The sequence below is a fragment of the Erinaceus europaeus genome, chromosome 1 (genome assembly GCF_950295315.1).
Source record: "Erinaceus europaeus chromosome 1, mEriEur2.1, whole genome shotgun sequence".
In the NCBI taxonomy this organism is placed as follows: Eukaryota; Metazoa; Chordata; class Mammalia; order Eulipotyphla; family Erinaceidae; genus Erinaceus; species Erinaceus europaeus.
In genome coordinates this window covers 176,248,866-176,270,901 of record NC_080162.1, presented here as the reverse complement: position 1 = coordinate 176,270,901, position 22,036 = coordinate 176,248,866, and the positions used below count along the sequence as shown (strand labels likewise).

Sequence of the window (22,036 nt, the reverse complement as noted above, 5' to 3'; positions counted from 1 at the left end):
AAATTATCAAATACAAGATAAGAAAATGGCTTTCAAAATATTAACATAATTTACATTAGTTTTCATTACACATAATTATCACATATTAAAATGTGGCAAAAAGACAAAAGGATAGTTAAAGTTTAATTCATTCTTGTTTCTAAGATAAAATGATATTATATTTCCATGGAAATTATAGAACTGTAAATATAAAATATGGCCTTTTAAATGTATTCCTACTTTCCCACACAATATCTCAATATACTCAATTAAAAAGAATTTTTGCACAATCTAGCTTTATCTCAGTTATATATTCTTGATGAATATAATAATAAGCTGAAGCTTTCCTTTCACCTTGTTAAGCTAGACCAAAAAAAATGGGTCACCCGCAGCTCTAGTGAAGTTACCTGAGGAAATTCACCAAGGGTTCACATTCTTGCCAAGTCTGCTCAAACCTGAACAGTCTAATCTGAAAATAAGGCCTCAATAGGTGCTCTCAGTGTTTCTACCAGTATGGGAAGGACATTAGATTCATTGTTTGACTGAATGTACTTCCTGGAATTGGCCCTCCAAGACATTTACAGTAGAAATGATTCATTCTCTGTACATAAAATAAAAAGTTCTTCAGTTAAACAATAATAATACTAATAGTAAGTTAGGAATGAAAAGTAAGTTATTTTCTTATTTTTAAAGTAATTTTAACATGAAAAAATTACTAATAATACTTTCTTTTTTTTTTTCACATAGAAACAGAAAGAAATTGAGAGAAATGTGGATATAAAAGCAGAGAGAAAGAGAGGCACTTACATCTCTGCTTTACCATCTATGAAGCTTCCCCCTGCAAGTGAGGACTGGGGGGTGTACCCTGGTCCTTGTACCTGGTAAAATTGCAGTTAACCAAGTGTTTCACCATATGGCCTCTCAAGTAATTCTTATTTTTCAATTCCATTATCTCTATTTTTGAAGAAAGGTATAATCTTTAGCTATTGCTTTTGTTTACCTAAAGACTTGTTTAGTATATAGCACATAAGAAGTTTTCAAAAATATTTCCAATTAGTATTAATAACTATAACATTGACAAAATATTAGACTCATAAAGTATTTAGTGAAAACTATAAAATGATCAACTAGCTTAATTAGTATAATGGTTCTCTAGTGCAACTGAGAACACAGCTAAATTACCAATATCATTTTTATTATTTGAAGAAAAACAATTCACTGATTTATACTGGTTGTAAAGGCTCACAATAAATCAATAATTATATTCTAATTATAATGTCTACTTTAAGGTGACTACTGAATCAGTTCCCAAGTATACCTAGCTGATATTGCACCTTTAAACACATATTCTTGTGTATCACTTGTTGCTTTTATTCAGACATTTCCATCTTGGCATTATTGCTATTATTATTATTATCTTTTTTGTGTTTATGAGTCATTGTAAAAGGCACTGAAGGAATCAATTCCAGTACTAACTGAACACAAAAAGAGAAAATACCTTGGAGTGAATCTATGAAAAGAGATGAAAGACCTTTACAATGAAAGCTGTAGGACACACATAAAATAAATAGAAAATGACAAAAAATAAAGAGCTTCTATCATTCATGGGTTGGAAGATTAAATGTTATCAATGGTCAGATTTCCAAAAGCAATATATAGATTCAGTACGGTATCTATTAAAATTCCAAAAGTATTTTTTTTCAAGAAAATTGAACAACTTGTCCAAAGATTTGTGTAAAGCCACTAAATGCCACATCTACCCAAAGTGCCCCTTAGATAGAAGAAGAAGAATGGAATTATCATGTTAACCAGCTATGGTTTAAACTACAAGGCAATAGAAATGAGAATAGTGTGACACTAGAACAAAAATGCACACTCAGACTAATGGACCTCAACAGAGAGTCCAGAAATAAACCCACGCATTTAGACACCTAACATATGACAGAAATAACAAAACCATACAAGAGGAAGAGGAGGCCTTTTCAATAAAAAGTGGTGGAGAAACTGTACAGTCATTGCAGAGAAATGAAACTAGGCCATCACTTAAAGCCATACACCAACATCAACTCAAAATGGAAAAAAAAAATATCTGTACATTAGATATGAAAATAGAAAATACAGACGTTATTGGTCAGACACTTTAGAACCTTAACATCAAAAATGTGTTTGGAGATGCAATACAATGAGCAAGTTAAACTAAAACATGATTAAATAAATGGCACTACATCATACTGATATTTAAATCAAAGAGTTCTCCTTTGGGGAATGAGAAGAGCTTCCCAGAATATTATAAAACATTGAGCAGCATCCCTATAACTCTCTCTACTTTCTTAAAGTAGCTCTTATCCTCTAAACTCTGGACATTTGTAGGAGCCATGAGCACATCCATTACCAAATAAAGAACACAGTACTAAAGAAAATTGAGTCATGTGATTAGGAAGGCTAGAAGTTCAAAAATTGTAGCATGGGCTGGTAGTTTGGGTCTCAGCAGTAGAGACCCTGGAGAGTTGATGCTGCATTTCCAGCTCAGATGCTGGTTATAGGAAATCAAAAAGATATCCTAATGGTTCAGCTGAAACCTTGTGTGAGTCTGCTAACGAAAATCAGCAGAGACAACATTTGAAATATAAAGAGATGAATAAAAATGTTGAAAAATAAATATGAAACACAAATCACTAAAAGTAGAAAGGAAAGTTGGGACACTTCTACTAACCTTAGATGTAGGAGAAGGAATCTTAAGGACATATTCTGAGTAAAAAATACAAATATATTAGAAACTTAAATGGACAAGTTCTTATAAATAGGCAAAACATAAAAACTGTTGTGATAAAGAGTATAAACTATGAGTGGGCCTATAGCAAGAAAAACAACTGAATTTGTTTTATTTACTTATTTTTTCTCTTCATATAACTAAGTATATATTGATATTTATTTTATTTTTATTGGAGATTAGTAGTTTACCATATAACTATTCACACATAGGTATAATTTCTCATCTTTCCATTAAAGGTGTCTGCAAAGTATACTTGCCAGTTGGTTCAACCTTTGTGGAAAGTCTAGAGATTTCTCAGAACACTAAACATGGACCTATCCTAATATCTAGCAATTTCTCTACTGATAATTTGCCCAAAGAAATTAAAAACACCTACCCAAAGTGATCTATGTATATCTAAATTCATAGTAACACAGTTTGTAATACCTCAAACTTGTAAGATTCAGATACCCAACTATAGATAAATGGTTTAAGAAAGTTATGGTGTATATACACAATGGGATAAATACTACCCCACTGTTAAAAGTAATGAAGTAATTTCCTCAGCCTCAACTTAAATGGACTTTGAGAGAATCATGTTAAGTAAGATAAGTCAGAAAGAGAAGGGCAAGCATCAGATGAATCTTGTAGGTAGAACATAAGTAACAAGAACAGAAAGAAAAAAAATTAATTTTCTAGGGTGTATTGTACCAATGAAAAAGACTCTGGGGAAGGAGAATGGAATGGAAGAGAGGACATTGTAGTCCTGATGCATAGTGGTCAAATTAGTTATTTTTTAAACTTTACACTAGACATTTCCAAGCCTAGTTGTCTTTACTGTAAATTTATAAAATATTTCATTAAAAGTAAATATCAGTATTCACAAATACTGTCTCCTCCACAAAAGTTAATGCTTCACAACTCTTTCTATTAGAGTATCACCCTGAGAAAACATTATATGTTGATAGCAATGGATTATAGAGGTAGATGAATTCTTTTAAAATTACTAACAAACAGAATCTAACACAACATAAAAAGTTTACACTTGGTGATCTGGCAGTGGTACAGCGGGTTAAGCACATGCGGTGCAAGCACAGGACTAGCATAAAGATCCTGGTTTGAGCTCTGACTCCCTACCTGCAGGGGAGTGGCTTCACAGGCTGTGGAGCAGGTCTACAGATGTCTTTCTTTCTCTCCCCCTCTCTGTCTTCCCCTCCTCCATTTCTCTCTGTCCTATCCAACAATAACGGCATCAACAACGATAATAACTACAACAATAAAAAAACAAGGGCAACAAAAGGGAAAATAAATAATAATTTAAAAAATTAAGTTTCCACTAATTATCATACTAATTAAAAAGTCCACTTATATTAGAAAAATCAATAATGAAAGATAATTTATCAATATAGAATAGAGGACATAACATCTCAACAGACGTTAACATTTGAAAAAACTCAATATAGTTCATAGAAAACTGAACAAACTATAAATTAAGGGGAGAATCATCTTATTTACAGACTGAAGGAACAATGATTAGAGCTAGTGAATTATTTTGACCAACCTGCTGGATAAAATAGACACAGGGGGCCAGGTGGTGGCATACCTGTTTGAGAGCACATGTTACAATGCATAATGGCATGGGTTGGAGCCTCCAGTACCTACATGCAGGAGGACATGAAATGGTGAGACTTGTCAATTCCTTCTGTCTCTCTCTCTTTCCATCGTGCCCTTCCCTCTCAATTTCTGACTGTCTTTATTCAGTAAATAAATAAAGTTAAAAAAAATACAATAAATACGCAAGGGCCGGGCCGGAGCATACTTGGTTGAGCACATATTTTATCACGCATAAGGACCTGGGTTCAAGCCCCAGACCCCAGCCTCAGGGAAAAAAGTTTTATGGATGGTAAAGAATCTCTGTAAGTCATTCTCTCTATTTCTCTCTTCCTTTCTCGTTTTCCCTCCTGCTACTCCTCCCCATCTCTGTTTCTCTCTCTCTCTCTCTCTCTCTCTCTCTCTCTCTCTCTCTCTCTCTCTCTCTTTCTCTCTCTTCTATTTCTCTTTTTAGTAGAACACTGCTCACTTCTGGTTTATGGTGGTGTGGAGCATTGAACCTGGAGCTTCAGTGTGTCAGGTATGACAGTCTTTTGTCTCTTTGCATAACAGCTATGCTATCTCCCCCACTCCTTCTGTTTTTATTTCCTCCTTCCTTCTCATTTTTAAAAAGTTTATTATTATTATTTTTATTTATTAGATAGAAACATCCATAAATTGAGATGGTAAGGGGAGATAGAGAGAGAGAGACAGAGAGACATCTGCAGCTCTACTTTGTCACTCACAAAGCTTTCCCCCTGCAGGTGAGGGTCTGGGGGCTTAAACCCAGGTCCTATGCATTGTAACATGTGCTCTCAACTAGGTGCACCACCACTGGCATCCTTTCCCTTTCCCTCTTCGTTTCTGTTTCTATGGAATAAGTGATTACACAATATCTTTAAAACTTAAAAAAAATAAACACACAAAGTTATGTTTTGTGCATAAAATAAAAAAATTTAAATATAGATAGGAAAACCATATTTTCTGGAGCTGGGTGGTGGTACACCTGGTTAAGCACACATATTACAGTGTGCAAGGATCCAGGTTCAAGCCCCTGGTCTCCACCTGCTGGGGGAAATCTTCACAAGTGGTGAAGCAGGGCTACAGATGTCTCTCAGGCTCTCTCCCTCTCTACCACCCCCTCTTCTCAATTTCTGGCTGTCTCTACCTAATAAATAAAGATAATAAAAAAATAAAAAAGAAAAAACATATGTTCTAAATTGCAATGAAAAAAATACAAAATAAACTGAAAGAACATATTCTCAGTTAAACAGAAGAACATACATAGCTATGGAAAACATATAGAGAACCTTCTGATATAGTAGCAGCATACATTTTGACCAAAAGTTATGAAGATAAATTAGGAGAAGATTCATTATAAGCTTAATTTTTAGTATTAATGAAATTTAAAATTACCTGGAAGAATGAAATAAGATTTCAAAATTTAAATGAGTCTAATGCAGTTGAAGTACAGATACAAGGTAATAGGAAATCATATTAGATACAGTGTATTGCACAAAACCCAAAAACTGAGAAAGAAGCGGGTTGGTAGCAGAAACAGTGTTGTTGGGTCACGGAGTATGATGGTGGAAATGGAGTTGAGTTGATGGTGAGAGTGTTTTGTAGATATTTATAAAAAGGAGATGAGACACTGTATTCATGTCAACAACTGTACTATATAAGCCATTAATGGGCGTAAAGTGGTGAAATTATATCACTAGAAACACGTTATAGACATAGATGGGTTTTTAAAACAGGATTTATGTGATCAGATTTACACATAGGACAGTTATTTAGAGCAGATGAAGGATGAATTAGGTCATTTTCAAAAGGCAAACATTAAAAGGCTACTAATTTAGGACATTGTAGTGAAGCTGGAGAAAAAAACAAAACAATAAACAAGTAATTTGTGAGGTCATATTAGAGACCTTGTTGATAAATTGTATATAACTAGTAAGAAGTAGAAAGAAATCTGTTATGATTCCATCATTTCAGCATTGTAACCAAGTGAATAGTGTAACAAGTAAATTGACAGTACTATAAAGTCCAGATTTAGTATTCAGGCACAGCAGTTTCATCAGATTTCTACCCTTTTAATAAAATATAATTAATAAGAAATTAAGTAGGTATTACCAGGACCTTGAATTAAAGGTGATCCACAAGCATGAGGATTGCCAGGGCATTATTAGACTTGTCGAATTTCAATCTGTGTCCCATAACTATTGAGTCAGAATTTGCATATTTTAGAAGAAAGCTACAGGTCATTTCTAGACACATCAAAGTTTGAAAGGCATTGCTGTAGCAGATTATTGGAGATATAGGTGCAAAGTTCAGTGGGGAAGCTTGCATTTGAATTAAGGACATGGTTGTCAATATCACATCATAATACACATAAAATTAAATAATAGTGAAATTGTCTTTACATCAAAGAATGAAAAGCTTATGATTCTAGAGATCCCCACTAAAACCTTGATGGTAAAAATAAATAATAAAAGGAAATAAATAAATGTTGGCAATTCATTCAAATATGAATATTTCACTCTATGCTAAATATTTTCATTTTTAATATCTGTTATTTCTAAGTGACTACTAAAAGTAACAAAATTGTGGAGAGTCAATTGCATTATGTTACAGTTGGTCTTTGACTAGTGTTTCCCTACCAGCTCTAGTATATGATATGCAGTTTATACACAGTTTTGTTATTTTATGATAATTATTAGAAATTTAAAAGATACATAAATACATATACATTATCTAAATATCTAAGATCATTGTCATCAACCCATTTAAATAAAGCAGGGAACTTGAATGTTTCCAATTTAGAACAAATTTTATATCTAGTGGATAACAGAGTTAATGTTTAGAAAAATCTGTAAACTTTAAAGTATAGCTTTTCTATAGGCATAAATTATTCTCTTCTAAAAAATAATTTACTCCAGTGTGGCTTCACCCTTATAAAATCAATTTGTCAACCAAGACCCCATACCAGGCAGACATAGTCAAAAAGCTCTGCCTAAACTTGTCTGCATTGTGTTTTTCAGCTTGATTCCAACATTTCAACCCAGGATGCTCACTCTGCCCTGAACAGTGTGAGTGCATTTAATTACAGTCTGACATGTGTATTCGAGAGAAACAAAAGGCTGTGAACCAAGGGTGATGATTAACTGTTCTACTGGATAATTCCTTAAACTACTACTTATATTATGATGCATTATCTCTTTTGAACAAAGTGATTACTGGCCTTTTGTATAGCGATTATTCAATGTAAGTGCAATCTCGCTGTTTTAACTCTTGTCAGAGTTTATGTTTAATGTACTTTCATTGCAGTGAGGGGTGAAGCTTTTGATATTCTTTTTCCGAAGTGGCACCCTCCAGGAGTCACTCTCTAATGGCTTGGCTTCTCTGCTTAGAATAAGCAACACCTCCTGGTCTGAAGAAAAGGAATCAAAGATGTGTATTAAGGAAGATGAAATCTACTCACTTTTTGTTGTTAGTTCTCACAGATAGCTAATAGTAAAATTCAGCAAACAATCATCAAATTATAATAGTAGGTTCTAAAAAATTTTGAGAATAAAGTCTGATATTCAAAATTAAGTAGTTTACTTTTTATTATCTTTACATGGGTAGGAAGTATGTATGTATCGTACACCTTATTCACTTTTATAAGTATAGGATATGTATTAAGGTAGTTACCATGAGCACATAACTTTCTTTGTGAAAATATCAAAATTCAATACTTTCAAACTTTTGATCTATACTTAGGTAATTATCTCTTTCACAGAACTTTCTCCTAGACATCTAATCTCTCAATGATATAATTTCTCAGGAGAAACCTTTCATGATCTTATTACATTTAGTTGATTTTGGCCTATTCAAAATTTAATGTAATTGCCATGAAAATAAATAATGTGTCTAGATCATATATTATTGTAGTTTTCTTTTGAGGTCTAGTTGCTAGGCACATATATGAAGTGTACATTTTTTTTTGGTAAGCATCACAATTAAGAAGACATACCCCACACTCCCACAATTTCCACATATCTGATATAATCTCTTCCCTCTTGCTCTTCTCCAAATGTTCTAAACAACTTCTAGACAATTGCTGTTCTTCTTTCTGACACTGTCAATTACTTTATTTTTTTTTCACAATACAGTTAATTTTAAGGATGCTAAGATGTGTGTGCTGACATTTTTTATTACACAACATACATTTAAGAGATTAATATATTCTGTTTATATTAGTGGTTTATTCCTTTTATTACTTATTAACATTTTAGTAATAGAAGCAGCTGTTTTGTTCTACATTATCTCTTTATTGTCTGTTTCTACAATTTTTGTTATTTCCAACTTTTTCTCATTACAAATAGAGCTGCTGTAAACATTCATTTACAAGGCTTTATTGTCACCTAATTTCTTGGGTATTAATATGAAGATGATTGAATATAAAAATTGTTTTGTAAGCTGGAAAATCTTACTTCAAAGTGGTAGTATTGTTTTATAGTCCTCCCGGTGGTAAATCAAAGATTCACCTCCTGCATCAAAGATTCACCAGTGACTTTTCAGCTTTTGCTTTTTAACTATTAGTCATTCTAATGTGTAGTATTTTGTTAAGGCCTTAAATTTTCACTTCTTCATTGACTATTGATGTTGAGTATTTAAAAATATATATATAAATTATCTTTATTTGTTGGATTGAGACATCCAGAAATCGAGAAATCGGGGGAGATAGAGAGGGAGAGAGACAGAGAGACCTGCAGCTCTGCATCACCACTTTTGAAGCTTTTCCCCTGAAGGTGGGGACCAGGGGCTCTAAGCTATATCTTTGTGCATTTTAACATATGTGCTCAACCAGGTGAGCCACCGTATGGCCCCATGAGCATTTTTTAACATAGTATTTTCTATCTACCTAAGTACATATCTATCATCTATCTATCTATCTATCTATCTATCTATCTATCTATCTATCATCTATCTATCTATCTATCATCTATCTATCTATTTTTTTATGTACGATGTTGTCAAGTGCAGGCCTTTGCTGGCTAAAGAGGTTCAGGGTGGTGAATCCCTAGCTGGAAGAAAGCACACAGAGATGACATTTGCAGAGCAAGCACGTGCAAGTGTGCCTTATTGTTTTCGAGCAGAGCCTGCAACCATGTTGGCTGATAGTCAGTTTAGACATGCGCAGTAGTCAGACAAGTTGTTAACATGGTAATTGAAATGTCAGAATTGCATCATATGTTCTAGTCACAAAAGGTATTGAATGCAGAAAGTACCAAGTGTGTAACATAGGCTTTGAGCCAGCAAATCACAGGTCTTGAGCCAAGGCTATATCCGGAAGCAAAGGGTATCATCCAGGCTTTGTGCCAGTGTGGACCAGCCTACCATGGGCCTTTCATCCCACAGATGTGTCCATTAAAATTTTTTAATTTGGGGAGTCGAGCAGTACCACAGTGGGTTAAGCGCATGTGGCGCCAAGCACAAGGACCAGGAAGGATACCGGTTCGAGCCCCTGCTCCCCAACTGCAGGGGACTCGCTTCACAGGCGGTGAAGCAGATCTGCCGGTGTCTGTCTTTCTTGCCCCCTCTCTGTCTTCCCCTCCTCTCTCCATTTCTCTCTGTCCTATCTGACAATGACGACATCAATAACAACAATAATGATTACAACAACAATAAAAAAGGGCAACAAAAGGGAATAAATAAATATATAGATATATAAATTTAATGTTAACTGTAGGTGTTCATGGGTATCCAAAACTAGTTTGAGAGTACGCAACCAAGATGTATTATTTATTATGGGTGAATGTTGGATTACATTTTTTGCATAAAAAATGTTGGAAAACATTTTTTGCACATATTTAGACATCACATTATAACATGATATGCTACATTTGTTGATGTTTGAATCTTAAACAAATCTTGCATTTTCTGTCATAAATTCTTTTTAAAAATATTTATTTAACGAGTGACAGAGACAAGATTATTTTTCCCTAAAATGTAGTGCCAGGGTAAAACCTGACACATACAAATAGTGCACTTGATTTTCTCAGTTACCTACTTAGCCACTAGTTCTAGCTGGTTATAATATGATATGATATATAAGTAAAAGATTATAAAGTAAAAACAGTAGTTTTTCTATATTTCTGGATTTTATTAGTAAATTCTGTTAGAAGCTTTATTTTAATGAAACATATTGCTGTGTGATTTCCTTGTTGTTTTATATTTTCTTCTTTTCCTTGTTTTTGTTTTACTACCATCAGGGTTATTGCCAGGGCTCAGTGTCAACACTAAGAATCCACTGCTCCCAGCAGCCTTTTTTCCTGTTTTTTTTTTCTTTTCTTTTCTCTTCTTTTCTTTTCTCTTCTTTTCTTATTTTTTTTAGATGTGACAGAGAAAAATTGAAAGAGGAGGATGGGTGGCAGAGAGGAAAGATAGACATCTACAGATGTGCTTCACTGTTTGTGAAGTGTCCCAACAGCAGGTGGAAGTGGGGCCTCAAACTAGTCAAATAGCTTTGTGACTATTAAAGAACTTAAATTTACAGGAAAATAAATTCCCACAAAATATCTTTTGAGTCAGATCATGACATTGATGAATTCTACAAATCATACCAGTTTCACACAATTTCAGAAAAAATAATGCAAAGAATCCCTCTTAAGTTATTTAAGACCTCAGTATAGTTTTAAGAAAGAAAGAAAGAAAGAAAGAAGAAAGAAAGAAAGAAAGAAAGAAAGAAAGAAAGAAAGAAAGAAAGAAAGAAAGAAAGAAAAATCTAAGAGTTGGGGGCTGCATGGTGACACGCCCAGTTAAGCACACATATTAACAAGCTCAAGGACCAGGGTTTGAGCCCCCGTTCCCACCTGCTGTCGGGACACTTACTTTCATTGTTCATATACTGATTACTTCATTTAGTATAAGTATCTTTTCTTTTAATATTCCATAGAAGAAATAATGGTTTATATCATCCAAGAAAAATATTTTACCTACATTTTATCTTTTGACTCTATTTGCTCTTGAACTAGTATCTATGCTTTTCTTCTCTAGAATGCTGTGCATCTTATTTAGGCTATCTAATTTATTGACATATATTTTGCACAATATCTCTAATAATCTTTTGCATTTCTGTATGAAAATATCCATGGCCATTCATTCAGTATTTATTCAAGTAACATGAATAGGCTTTCATTTGGGAAATAGGTCAATCTAGAGGATAATATTTTTTTAAATTTATTTATAACATAAAAGATATTGACAAGACCATAAGATAAAATGGGTACAATTCCACACAATTTCTACCACCAAAGTTCCATATCCCTTCTCCTCCCTTGAAAGCTTGCCTGTTCTTTAGCCCTCTGGAAGCATGAACCAAGGATCATTATGAGGTGCAGAAGGTCAAAGGTCTGGATTCTATAATTGCTTCTCCACTGGACATGGACATTGGCTTGCTGATGTATACTCTCAGCCTGTTTCTTTCCATGGAGAGATGGGAGTCCAGGGTACAGTAGCTTATAGCATTTTGAATGTCCTCAGAATCAATTTTTGGTTTTAGAATATAATCTATGTTATGTGCTAACACCACTTCATTTGCATTAACTGTGGTATTTATTACTTACAGTTTTTCTGATGTTCCCATTGTTTCAGTTTTTCCCTTTACACTATTGAGAGTATAAATTGGTCTAACTTCTGTGGTAAACAGTACTGAGAGTTCTCCAAGTATTAGAAATGGACCTATTTTATGATCCAACAATTCTCTATTTGTAGGACACAAAAATACTTTTTGAAGATTGTGTGTGTGTGTGTGTGTGTGTGTGTGTGTGTGTGTGTGTGTATGTGTGTGCACTATATGCATTAGAGAAGATATGGAAGCAATCCAAGTATCCAAGTAGTCAAGTTATGACATATATACACACAATGGAATACTGTCCAGTTATAAGAAAAGATGAAATCTCCTTTTTTATAATATGGCTAGAACTGGAGGTAAGTGTGCTATATTGAATAAGTCAGAAAGAGAAATATGACTAGCCAATAATCTTACTTATATATGGGATTTAAGAAATGCAATGGGAAAAGATAGAATGAAATATAACTAAACCCTTAGTCTGTACCTACAGGTCTGAGGTGCTAAAAGGGGGGTTGGAATATAGATAGGGGCAAAATAAACTTCAGTGGAGGGAGAGTGGCAAAGCAAAGAGATCAGGATGTTAACACATATTTTGGGGAGACATGAAATTATACCCTTAAGTCTTATAAAGCAGCATTACCTTTAACAAAATAAATAAATAGCATGAATAAGGAAAAGCATATGACTTAAAATTTTTAACATTATGTAAAAATCCTCCACAGCTAAGTAAAACAGCTGTAATAGAAAATGACCATTAGCTGAATATGTCACCCAAATTATTGAGATTTTATTACTTATGTGACTTTGAGATGTAAGTAGTTATATTAAAAGTGTTTTATATATTTATTTATTCATTTTCCCTTTTTGTTGCCCTTGTTTTATTGTTGTATTTATTATTGTTGTTGTTATCATCTTTGTTGTTGGATAGGACAGAGAGAAATGGAGAGAGGAGGGGGAGATAGAGAGGGGGAGAGAAAGATAGACACCTGCAGACCTGCTCTACCACCTGTGAAGCAACTCCCCTGCGGGTGGGGAGCCGGGGGCTTGAACAGGGATCCTTACGCCGGTCCTTGTGTTTTGCGCCACCTGTGCTTAACCACTGTACTACCACCGGACTCCCTATATTTAAAGTGCTTTATGGGTTATGAGTAAAAATTTAAAAATATTCGTTTCCTTTATGCAGCTGCTGGGCTTGTGATATAAGTCCCTGGTCTTCACCTTCAAGTGAGAAGCTTCACAATTGGCCACCAGGAAAGGTGGCATCATTGTGAAGGTACTTCTTCTTCTTCTTCTAGCGTTTGCCCTTCTTCTGTAGCCAGTCAACAGCGTCAGGTTGAGCCTGATGTAAAGTTTCGAGACCTCCTTTGAATCTGGAGAGGTGGCAGTCGTTGACTATGTGGGTCATAGTCTGTCTGTAGTAGCAGGGACAGTTCAGGTCGTCTCTGGCTCCCCAGCGATGGAACATAGAGGCGCACCAGCCATGGCCTGTTCGATAGCGATTGAGGAGGGCCCAATCATAATGTGCTAGGTCAAAGCCTGGTTGACGCTAGCAGGGGTCTGTGTGATGAGGTGTTTGTTCTTTACCTCAGCTGACTGCCAACTCTGTTTCCAAGAGTCTGGAACAGAGAAGTTCAGTGTAGGTGTAGGGGACCAGATTGGATGACGAGACGTCAAGCGTTGGACAGGGTGGGCGAAGATATCCGTGTATATTGGCAGGTCCGGTCAAGCGTAGACATGGGAAATGAACTTAGATGATGGCCCATCCCAACAAATATTTAGCGGGGGCGATGTTGCTAAGAACTGGCAGCCATGGAACCGGGGTGGAATGGATGGTTCCAGAAATTATGCTCATGGAGGAATATAATTTGGAATCAACCAAGTGGACATGGGGGCTACGGAACCATACTGGGGCACAGTATTCTGCAGTGGAATAGCATAATGCCAGAGATGATGATCATCCTAGTGTGGAAGCGCTCGCGCCCCATGAGGAGCTGGCCAGTCTTGCAATGATGTTATTCCTCGCGCCCACCTTTGCTACAGTTTTTATGAGATGTTCGTGAAATGACAGAGTGCGATCGAGAGTAACACCAAGATAGACTGGCTGGGCTTCATGCTGGATTCTCGTATCATCAAGCTGCACATTAAGCTCACGCGAGGCCAAGGCATGGTGTAGATGGAAAACAGATGACACCATTTTTGCAGTGCTAGGGATTAGTAGCCATTTTTATCAGAGACATGTCTTTCTTGAATGTTTCCTCAAGGGTGTCAAACTTGGATGCCTGAGTTGCACAGCAGATGTCATCGGCGTAGATGAACTTCCTTGAAGAAGTTTCTGGAAGGTCATTGATGTAAATATTAAATAGCATAGGAGCCAGAACAGAGCCCTGGGGGAGGCCACTTGAGACAAGTCTCCATCTGCTAGACTTGTCACCCAGATGCACCCGGAATCTTCTGTTTTGGAGAAGAAACGATATAGTGTTGGCCACCCATGGAGGCAGGCATCTTGAGATCTTGACTAGGAGACCACGATGCCAGACCGTGTCATAGGCTGCTGTGAGATCAACAAAGACAGCACCAATCTTTAAATTCTTCTGGAATCCATTTTCAATGTAAGTTGAGAGGGCCAGGACTTGTTTGCAGGTAGATCTTCCTGGGCGGAAACCAGCTTGGGCGGGTGATAGGAATTTCTCTGTAAGAGGAGAAATTTGTGACAGAAGCAGCCTCTCAAGGAGTTTGTAACACACGGAGAGGAGAGAAATTGGTCTATAGCTGGTGGCCAGTGTTGGGTCTTTCTTTGGTTTCAAAACTGCTATTACCTTCGCACGACACCGAATTTTGGGCATAGATTCGGATTCCAAGATGTGGGACAGGAATGTAGTGAGCCACTTCTTTGCCCCGTGGGGCCCAAGTTAAGAATGAGTTCTGGGGTGATGTTATCATAGCCATCAGCCCTTCCAGTTTAACCCTCTTCAAAGCGTCTTCCAGTTCAGACAGTGTAAAGGGAGAGAGTTTTGGAGATGGACAAGATAAACGGAAGTGGGATGACCACTCATGGGAAATTTCTCTTTTCCAGACTGGGTCGATCTTAACGCGTCCAACTTGAGTTAGGTGACTGGCCACTGAGTTTGGAGATACGGGAGGATGGGAGACGGGAGAGGGTTGGCTACCGGCACCCAGACTATGAAGAAGCTTCCAGGCCTTCCTACTTGAGTGGGTGAAGTTCAGACTTTCCGTGAGTTGTTGCCAGCGGGCTTGGCGTGCTGCATCCAGGGAGGCAATGAGATGGTCGGCCACATCTGGGTCGCCCGACTCATCATACTGCTTTAGTAGTTGCTCACATTCAGCATCAAGACAAGGCGTATAGTTAGCACGTCTCCCACGAGGAATAGCTTGGGAAGCTGCTTTGAAGATGGCTTGGCGGAAGCGCCTGAAGGAATCTTCAGAGGGGATAGAGTTAATTGGAATTGCAGGAATAGATTTGTTGGTAAGATCACTAAACAGACACCAGTTTGCTTTCCGAAAGTTCCATCTTAGTTTCTCCGAGCACAGAATCAGTGGGAGCTGGAGACCAATGTGGATGATAGCTGGGCGGTGATGACTGTGCGGGAAGACCTTGAGAACTTGTCTCGTAGCGGGAAAGGCTTGGCCGTTGACTGTGCTAATCCAGCACAGGTCGGGTGATGAATCTTTATTCCATCTAGCACTGTGAAAAGAGCCTGGCTGTTTGGGATCGTATAATAGGGAGAGGTCATTCGCTGAAGCCCAGTCAGCTAAGATAGAGCCATCAGCTCGAGTGGAGGAATATCCCCAGTCTTGGTGATGACTATTAAAGTCTCCAACGTAAATGGCTGGGTGATTCGGGCTAGGCAGAACCTCATTATCCCATGAGGCACTGGGAGGCTTATATACGATGACGAGCTGAATAGTTCCAATAGTAATAGAGTCGTAGAAGGTCGAAGAGGCTGTAGACAAACATCCACAAGATACAATTTGGCATAGATGGCTCGGCCGTGTTTAGGATGGAGATTATAGCATATTAAATCGAATCGACTGATGGTGACTCGAGCAGCTTCATCGACTGCTATATGTGTTTCTTGTAGGCAAATGACGTCTGCCTGATGCTGTATCGCCAATTGACCAATAAGAACACGTTTGGCAAAGGACAGCCCCTCAACATTAAGTGCAGGACCAACAGCTTGAAAGATGTCTGGAGCTGCTTGTTGCTGGCTTTGAAAGTGACTGGGATCCATGTGGATTCAGTCGGCTAGGAAGGATCGTCAGTTTCCCCAATGAATGGGTACTCACGGATGCACCACAGGAAGGTCGATCCAATGCATCCCAGCATTGACTCTGAAGGAATAAATAAATAAATAAATAAATAAGCAGAGAAAGGAGGCTAGCAAACAAAATATTTCTATGCTTTATTTTATAGATACATTTATGTTTTTTGTTAGTGCCTTAACAGTGGTTCATAATCTAAAATTACAGGAGTACATTTATATACCTTATTCACTACCAAAGTTCTATGCTCCCCTCAGCCCAAAACCTGGACCACAGTTCTCAGAAAATCTTAGAGACAGAAAAACAAAGTGTTTTTAATCTTATTTGCCCAAATTTCTTCAATCCACAATTATTTGGGAAACTAATTACTGATTTAGTTTTGAAAGCAATTTTATTTGTTGAATCTAGAAGTTCTTTCACTAAGTGACGTTAGTAATAAATACTTGACTCAGGATTCATATATATATATATATATATATATATATATATATATATATTGATAGATATATATATATTACATTAGTTAGACATACACAGTAATTCATGGCTTGTGTTTAAAAAGGGGGAAGTGGCATGTGTAGAAAGTGCCCATGCACAGAGGTCCAACCTTTATAAATTCCAGAGCTCCAGGGGACCTGCCATTTTCTTCACCCAGGGGGGGCAGGGGTCTACCCACTCAGATTCTCATGGACACAATGGCCTGGACTTCCCGGATAGTGGGCCCACTCTCTAACATCATGCTATATGCAGGTTATAGTGATCTGATATAATTTTCTGTAAAAGTTCTACAGTGGATATGATGACTTTGACTCATCCTTTTTGAAAAATTTGATCTTGACTCTTAACACTTAAGCTATGGCCATGACAGAACTTTTCATCAGTTATTTACACCCATAAAAATATGATAGTTTTCTTCTGAGTTGACCTTGGGGATATATAAAATTAGTGAGAACCAAGGAGTGGTAGTAATAACTTATTATCTCACCTGAAATTTAATTTTCATGGGTAGGACTTTGTAAGTAGTTCATATCTATGACTGAGTCCTTGTTTTGAAGCTCAATGTTTATCTCTGTGTGGAAGAATTTATTTCTTCCCCTTAGTTTACTCATCTATATAATTTAAGTAAAATAATTTTCTTATCATTTTCATAAAGTATATATATTTTTCACAAGGGTCTAGAAATTAAAAATATAATAGTTAATGTCTTAGATGTTCTCCTTGATAGGCAGTCAGAACTTAAAAATAGGTAGTTAGCCTACCATACCAGAGAAGGATAATGAAATAAGTCTAAGAGAGAATACATGTGATAAAGGGTATATATTTAGACGTATGTCAGCATGTGGAAAAGATCAAGCAGTGTTCTTTAAGATTGGCTAAGTGGGGCAGGACAGTGGTGAATCTAGTTAAGTGCATGCATTGCCATGCCCAAGGACCTGGGTTCAAGCCCTCAATCCTCACCTGTAAGAAGTATGGTTAAAATGCAAGTTGGAGAACCTTAGTCAGTTGTCAGGGCCTTGAGATTAGACACATCCCAAGGTGGAGAAAGAGTAAAAAAGTAACCACAACCAGCACCATACAGTTGATAAGAAGAGGTCAGGTGGGAACACATACATATGACATCCCTAGCTAGGGCAGTGTCAAGTGTGTTCCCCTTCATCCCAAGCTTCCAAGAGTATTTATTATGGTACGAATAACAAATGGTTATATATCATGTAGAAAAAGATCAGAATACATTTCTTTTTTTTTCTTTTTTGCTACCAGGGTTATTGCTAGGGCTTGGTGCTTGCACTAATAATCCACTGCCCCTGGAGTCCACTTTTCCCATTTTTGTTGCTCTTGTTGTTGTTGTTGTTTCCATTGTTGTTGTTGCTGTTGTTGTATAGGACAAAGAGAGGAGGGGAAGAGAAAGTTAAACACCTGTAGACTTGCTTTTCCACTTGTGAAGCAACCCCTTGCAGGTGGGGAGCCTGGGGCTTGAACCAGGATCCTTATGCAAGTCCATGAGCTGAGCACCACATGTGCTTAACCTGCCGCACTACCAACCAGCCCCCAAAATACATTTGAGTGAGAAAAAAAATCAGGCTAAGGGTGCTTAAAACTGTCATCCACATGTTATATCAGGTACATTCTTTTGATGCTGTCAGACATTGGATTTATTCTAGTTATCTCATGCACAATCTCTAGACCCTTAGGGCCACAGCCAGACATCAGAATTATGAGTGACTGCATATGTCAGTACAAGATTCTGTATTGCCAATGGACAGAATCTCTGAGTTATCCAGACTTCATCTTAGGGCAGGATTTTGTGATGACAGGACAGAGCCTAAATACAGGACTCATGGCATATTATTAAAAATAATGTACCTGGCAGACAAATGACATACTTTGCAAACATAGATGCAAAGCTAACAATCAGTGGGATTTCCCATAACAAGTATCATGAAGTCTGGGAATCAGTAAACTTCTTCAACAGGGGGAAGCTTCATGAGCTATGAAACAGATCTGCAATTGTCTGTCTCTCCTCCTTGCTCAATTTCTCTGTCCTATCAAAAAAAAAATGGCTGTCCAGAATTGTGGGTTCCTTGTACATGTACTGTGACCCAGTAATAATGTGGTATCAAAGACTGGCTAGTCTGCTATGAAGGTGGGCAGAATAATAGTCATGACACATTTCATATGGTATTGAAAATTATGATTTGTCTCATATATAATTCAAGATGACATAGGCAAAATTCTGACATATTCCTTAAATATTCCTCTGTGTTAAATTTCTCATTACCCTTGACACCTCATCTCCTTTACATATCAAAGCATTGATCTTTCTTCCATATTTGCTTTGTAGTAATCCTTTGTAGTTCATTTGCAATAAATCAGGCTAAACCTACTTTCTGTTTTCTTGTATTTATTATCTCCATATAATCTTTGTCCAACTCAGAAAAGCCACTAGGCAGGGAATTATGAAAGTTGGAAACCCCATGGCTGGTAAGGCAGTGATGCAGTGTCTTTCATCCCCATCTATTTTCTCCTTTCTCTCTTTCCTTTTTCTTTCCCTCACACTTTTCTTCAAAAATAACTAATAAAACAATCTGCCAGGTAGTGGGGGTTAAACATGCTAGAAGATTTGGTGATGAATAAAAAACCAAATCTATATGTGCATATGAGTGTGTATGTAAACCAATCATTAATGAATGTGGTCAAAGTTATTTATTTGTATTTTTGAATTAAAAATATTAATGATCTAATATTGATCTACAAAATTGTGAGATAACAGGGGTATAATTACACACCATTTTTACCACCAGAGTTCAGCATCTCCATTCTCCTCATTAGAAAATACAGTATTTCTCTCAAGGTCACAGATATAAATCAACTATTATTTTTATAAATAGAAGACTAAAAATTAATTCCTGTGAAACTGTACAAGTGGATATTTAAATATAGATGAAAAGTATTTTCTTTAGTGTATTGATCTTACAGGACATCTTTTATGTACAGTAACTGTTATGTACACATAACACAAGCACTTACAATGAAATTTACATATATAATAATTTCCATGAATGTCAAAAGTTTTACTATTGTACTTTTAAAGGAAAAAAAAGTTTGAGATATTATCAAACATCCAGGAAGTTTATTCCATTTGCATGTTCACACCCAACTCTAACATTTAAAAATGAAAGTGTTCATTTAATTTTTGCTATACTAGAAATCTTTAAAATTAATTTTCAATTAAAAATATATCAGATTGGTGAAACAGTTCACTTGAATAGTGTGCTGCTAAATTTACTATATGTATAACTCAGGATCTGGTTTGGTAACCACAGCATTGAAAGCAGCATTGGTACTGAAGCCTCTGTCTGTCTCTCATTTTCTCTATCACTAAAAAACATTGTATCTGTCTGACTCTTTATTCTTATCTATGTAATAACATATACATTATAAAATACACTTATGTATTTTATTATATCTATACCTTATTTCCTAATTTTTTAAATTTTATTTTGTTTTATAGTGATGACTTTTAAAACTGCCTTTGAATTTTGGTATTTAGATGGTCAGATTATCATCTACCATTTTCATGTTAGTCAGATCAAAAAAAATTTACTTAGCAGTAATTTCTATAGATGAGGCAAATAACAGGATTAAACATAGCATACGAAGCACTACATTTATATGATCAATAGGTCATAAAACAAAGAACATCAAACATCAATGAAATGTTCCACTGTACATTTTAACCCATTTTTATATCCTTAGAAACATTTAGTTCATTGAGTTGTTCACCTGACATTTTTACTGATTGCTTTGATTGTAAAAATGTCATTTTAAGATTATGTTTTTATACTATCTTGGTCTTAGAACCATCAAATGGGGGATGATTCTTCATTTGAAGTTATCAAAGATGACTATACTCATAAAAATGTCATTTTAAGATAACTCTTTATTTGACTTTATTTTAAACTTAGCTGATCTTTTCTTCCTTATAATTTTAATATTAGAAATGAAAGTTAAAAGAATTTGAAGATTGTACTTTAAAATTCAAATCAGATATTTATCTTAATGTGTCTTTGATCTTCAGAGAATGGTTGTATTGCCAAACAGTCCTGAAAGTTACTGTGGAGTTTATTTGTGCATACATGCAGCTGTGTTCAATTTCAGGTGTGAATCACAGTAAGATCCAACTACATATTAATTAGTGATTTATACGACTACAGTTTAATAGGTGTGTACATAAACTCCGTTCCCATCATCACCAAAAGATTGTGTCCCATCCCAAACACCCACACCCACCCCTTTTGTTGTATGTCCCATTCCATCCACCCCCACCCCACCCCACCCCCTTTGTTGTATGTCTAACAAAGGGACTTTTCAAAGCTAACCAAATTACCAAATAATGTGATGATAACAGTAACTATCCATTGTCTTCTTGAACCCTAAGACAGCAGGAACCTCACATTTCCACTATAGAGTCTAAACTTCCCCCAGTTCTGGAACCCTAGGGTAGGGCCCACTTTCCTGTATGCTTCTCCCAATTCTTATCAAATAATATTGCATCCACTGATTGCAGCCTAATTAACGCAACCCATGCCACCCCAGCATGCTTCACTTCAGACTGTGTCCAGAGACTTCAGGTGTGGAACGACAACCCTTCAGCTTCATCACACAAGTGAGACCTTTCCTTTCATAGTATTCTTTAATTCCATCCCAGGTGGTTCACTTCCTAACAAAGTCCCAAAACCTAGATATAGACCAGGTTCCAGGAGATAGAGCATATGTTCACATGTATCCATAAACTAGGGCAAATATATACCTGAAAGCAGTAGAGTTTGCAGTGAGTACCCCCCAACAATTCAGGTCCACTATTCCAACCTTTGGGTCCATGATTCTTCAACAATTTGTTTGGCTTTGTATGTTAACTCTTTTCAGCCACCAGGTTCCAGATGCCATCAGGATGCCAGCCAGGCTTCCCTGGACTGAAGACCCCACCAATGTATCTTGGAGCTCTGCTTCCCCAGAGACTCACCCTACTAGGGAAAGAGAGAGGCAGACTGGGAGTATGGACTGAGCAGTCAAAGCCCATATTCAGCGGGGAAGCAATTACAGAAGCCAGACCTCCCACCTTCTGCAACCCACAAGGACCCTGGGTCCATACTCCCATAGGGATAGAGAATGGGAAAGCTATTGGAGAGGGGATAGGATATGGATATTGGGTGGCGGGAATTGTGTGGAGTTGTACCCTGCTGGGCTGGGCTAGCTTCACTGGCAGTAGAGAGATGACCAGAGACTCATGGCTGAGCTGGGAAGCAGTATCTCTT

General features: G+C 36.6%; 1 pseudogene; it reads left to right on the top strand.

Moving 5' to 3' along the window:
• Window positions 1-356: 356 nt before the first annotated feature.
• Window positions 357-20,657, top strand: LOC107522981 (small ribosomal subunit protein uS14-like; annotated as a pseudogene).
• The last annotated feature ends 1,379 nt before the right edge of the window (window positions 20,658-22,036 follow it).